Source organism: Fukomys damarensis, unplaced genomic scaffold (assembly GCF_012274545.1).
Source record: "Fukomys damarensis isolate Sample0158 unplaced genomic scaffold, DMR_v1.0_HiC HiC_scaffold_39, whole genome shotgun sequence".
Classification (NCBI taxonomy): Eukaryota; Metazoa; Chordata; class Mammalia; order Rodentia; family Bathyergidae; genus Fukomys; species Fukomys damarensis.
The window spans coordinates 124,207,470-124,212,091 of record NW_022900951.1 but is presented as its reverse complement, the minus strand read 5'-3'; positions in this window follow the sequence as shown (position 1 = coordinate 124,212,091).

Below are 4,622 nucleotides of genomic sequence, written 5' to 3'. Positions count from 1 at the left end.
ATATATATATGAATAAAGGGTCTAAGAGATGTAAGGAGGGTAAGGGAGGTGATGATAACAAGATTTAAAAGAATTAAAGTGTGCCATGTCCATGTACCATCTCCCCATGATGAATGCAATCCTTACACATTACAAACATGTACTAATAAGAAAAAAAGTCTTCAGCACTCACCCAAGTTCCTCACTTTGATTCCTGGCTGCTCCCTTGGCTGACAGAACGCTTCTCCTCCAGTGATCTGCTGAAGATCCTCACGCGTGTCCTCCAGTGATCTGCTGAAGATCCTCACAGCAAGGCCCACATCCCTGAGACCAGAGAGACAAATGCACAGCACATCTGCACACCTCTGTATGGGTTTCCCCAGACTGACAGAGGAGTGGAATCGGAGGCCCTTTCTTGTCTGGTGCAGGCCCAGGTGTTCACATTTCCCCGCTGCTTACCTGCAGATTCACCTGTCAAAACAGGTCCACCATCTCCCTAGGACAGCAGAGGTGGAAGTACGGGCAGGATGACTCTTGTACACAGTCCTGCCTGAGGCCACCCCAGCCTGTCAGTAGGACCAGGCTTCCCGTGGCTTGGAACTGCTGACCTGAGGCCACACTCCTCAGACCAAGGCCCCCTCCTCCCTGACACCAAGAGCCAGGGTGAGGGTGCACTGCATCCCCCAGGGGCCGACGTCTAGGTGGTCACCCTCTCATGTGGGGTGCAATGTCCCTCAATGTCCCTGTAAGTCCTCCCCTGGAGTCCTGGAGGCAGCCCCACCTCTCCCTGACCTGAGTCCTCCTCCCTCAGATTCTAGGTGGAAATGCAGGACAGCACTCAGATTGAAAGATTAGGCAGGCTGGGTCCCATCTGTCACGTGTCCTGGGCCCCGCAGTCCTGCCTCATTTCTCATGCTGACTGGGTGAGGGCCAGGGTCACCCTATTCCCTGTGGCCTTGCTGCTTCTAGGGTCCCTCAGATCCTGTTGTACAAGTCAGGAATCCGCTTCCTGATTACCCTACGTGGGATTTCCCTAGACCCAGAACAAGGGCAGTCCTGTCTGCAGTCCTCTCTGCTCTGGAGTACAAGGCACCCCAGACTGTTAGCATTCTCAGGGCCTCGCCTCAGGAGTTGGGCGATCACACATCCAGGCACCATGCCCAGGCTGTGCCTGATAACTGGGGAAGAGAGTCCCCCATGTGGCTCCTCTAGTGGGCTGGGGTGGGTCCCCTCATTCCTCCCTCTGGGTCCTGACCCTGTTTCCTGACAATCTGAACCTCATCCCGGTTTACTGAGTGTGCCTCCTCATATCAAGGCCAAAGAATGAAGAAGACTCATGCTTACAAGCCTGCCCCTGTTTGGTCCAGGACCAACAACAGAGATGGATCCGCACTGTTCACAGACAGACTTGCTGGGCTTGGGTTTCCTCACCCCTTTCATGACCTCACCTGGCATGGGAACAGGTTCTCTCTGTTCTGATCACCTAAAGGACACGCATCAGAACCAGGCCCTCCCCACTATGACAACGGAGGCAGAAGTCAGCGGTTGTCCCACCCATACCTTCCTGGGGCAGACAGGAAGTTCTAAAAGGAATTGTCCCCATCTCTTCTCAGCCTTTTGTTTAAGATCGAGTGCAGGAATTGGCCCCTCAGGTCTCCCTCAGACCTCACCTTCGTCTCTTCCAACAGCAGGACCCCATCAAGCCCACTGTACCCCGCCTTGGACAAAGTGTCTGACTCTCAGGGATTTCTAAGGAAGAAAGTTCATCATGGGCATGAGGAGTGGGAATGGAGTGGAGGAACAGGGCTGACAACACAGGCAGCTACGCATTACATGGGGGCCCGCTATCTGGCTTAGGGCTCCCACAGACCCTCAACTCGATCTAGCTGAGCCCAGGTCTTCTCTGCTGCTCTTACCTCAAGCAGGGAGCGCAGAACCAGGCTGGGAATTCCAGGGGTACCTGAGGCAAAAGGGGGTGCTCACCTGAGAAGTCTCCACGGCACAGTGCAGGGCTGTCAGCAGAGGCAGACATGGGTTATTTTCCACTCTCGGCCTCTGCTGGAGCTTGGTCACTCACCTTCAGCCTCTAACTTCAGCTAAGCAATCTGCATTCCTATCTTGTCAGCCCACCTGAAGGGCAGAGCTCAGAACAGGGCTCTGATGCCCAGGGTCTCCTGTGACGGCCATGGGCCCGGGGCTCGTCCTATCATATCTGCCCCGTGTGGAGTGGGTCACGTCTATTCTGTGTGTGCACAGCAGAGGTGGTCTGGATGAGTTGCAGAAACTCTATGTGAGGGGAGGCTTCAACAGTGCCCTGCCTAGACCTGAATGAGCTCAGTCCTTTCTACTCTCCAGATCTGAAGCCCAGCTTTCAAAACAAGTTTTGTCTGTCCTCTTCTGGTGTGCTGGGGCAAAAAGGGTGATGACCTGAAAATCCTCTCCTCGGGGTGCTGGGCTATAAAGGAGACAAATCTAGGTTGTTTGGGGAGCCTCTCCCTGGCTTGGGGCTTCCTCACTGCTCCCTTACGGCCTCATCTTGACCTAACTTAGCCCAGGTCCTTTCTGTTCTTCCCACCTGAAGCACAGTCCTTAGATCTGGGCTCTGAGTCTCCTCTCCTGGTGCCCCAGGAGAAAGGGGTGCTCCCCTGAGATCTTTTCCCCCGATGCAGGGTTCCTTTGACCTGCCTGACCCCAGGCCTTTTGTTCCTCCCACCTGAAGCACAGTCCTTAGAAAAAGCCTCTGACTCTCAGTTCCCACTGAGGGCAAAGAGGGTACTCTCCTGAGAATTCTGTACTGAGAGTGACCAAGGCTGTGACCAAGGCTCTCACTTTTCTCAGACCCCACTCATGGAAGTTAGGGAACCAGACATCTAGCAACCATGCCTGGGGATTTCCATCAACACAGATGTCCTCCAAGAGACTTCTCTAGAGGTGTGGGCTGGGTTCCCAACTTCTTCCTTCTCTTTTCTGACCTTAGTTCCTACACACTGCATTAATTCCAAACGCAGTCTCTCCCCTCAGACCAAGGCTCTGACACTCAGACTTCTAACCAGACAAGGGCTGCACAAAGGTACGGACACACTGACAAGGCAGCTCTGGGGTGCAGAGCTGAGAACAGCAGAAAGGCGGGATGAGCCTAGGACCCTCTACCTGGGGAGGGGCTTCCTCACTCTGCCCTCAGCACCTCTCCTTGACCTGACAGAACCCGGGCCCTCTCAGCTCCAAGGACCTGAGGAACAGCACTCAGAATAAGGGTCAGATCCCCAGAGCTCGGGAGGTGAATGTGAGTGCTCACCTGAGAGTTCCGTGCCAAAACACACAGGGCCAGCCACGGAGCCATTTCTGAGTTGTTTGGGAGCCCTCTGTGTGGGGAGCAGCTTCTTCATTCCCACAGGGTCTCCCCGTCACCCCTAAAAGAGCCACGGCCCTCTCCGCTCCCCACCCATGCAGTGTGGACTTCACAGCCAAACTGACACACTCAGGGTTCCCTGGGGTAGACGTGGGGGCGGGGCCGACTCTGCCCTGAGTGGTGCAGGCTGTGAGGAGAGGCAGAGCTGGATTATCACTTAGGGACCCTCTGCCTGGTGTGGGGCCTCCTCCTCCCACAGAGCCTGAAGGTGACTGGCTGAGCCCAGGTTGTCTTTTCTGCCACCTGAGGCAAGCCCCCCAGAACAAGGCTCTAACTGTCCAGGTTGGTCCCCTGGGCCAACGGGGGACATTCACCTGAGAATACTGCCCTGGGGAACAGAAGGGCAGCAGAGGCAGACCTGGATTATTCTGGGATGCCATCAGGGAGGGGCTTCCCAGTCCCCCCAGGGCAGCCCCTGGCCATGACCTGACTGAGCCGAGGTCCTGTGTCATCTCCCCACAGAAGCACAGACCTGAGGACTGGGCCGTGACTCCCAGGATCCCTGTGGTTGAGAGGAGGGAGGGGCTCGTCCTCACCAATCTACCCCAGTGTGCTGCAGCTCTGACACAGAGGCAGGTCTGGATCCTCTGTGGTTCCTCTGCCTGGGGAGGGGCTTCCTTGGTCCCCCACACTCCCTCTCCTTGACCTCCCTGAGCCTGGTCCTAAATGTTGCTCTCATTTGAAAAAGGTTGAGCTCCTGAGAGTTCTGTTCTTTGAGGTTCAGGAGGGCAGCAAAGACTTTTCTAGAATGTTTTGGGACCCTTTCTCTAGCCCAAGCTTCCTCAGTCCTCCCTCATTCCCTACCTTGGCCTATCTGACGCCAGGTCCTTTCCTGACTGAAGTGTGGGCTTCATAAAAACTCTCACACTGCACTCGTGGCTCCCTGAGGACACAGGTGTGATTATGTGAGCATTCTTCCCAGGAGAGCAGGACTGACAAAATGAGTAATGTGGATTGTTTGGGGACCCTCTCCCTGGTGTGGGGCTTCCTCACTCCCCACAGACCCTCAATATATGCCCTAACTCAGCCCAGCCCTCTCTGCTCCCCTCACTTGATGCCAGGAACTAAGAGACTCATTCATCCTACTGTGATCCCACAAGGACAAATCAGTGACAGTCACAACCAGCAACACACCAGGACATGAGGGAAGTGTTCAGGCTGTCATTGCTGCTAAGGCTTTCTAGGGTGACCTCTGCGGCCAGGCTGAGGAGCCCAGGGTTTTGGTGATGACTTC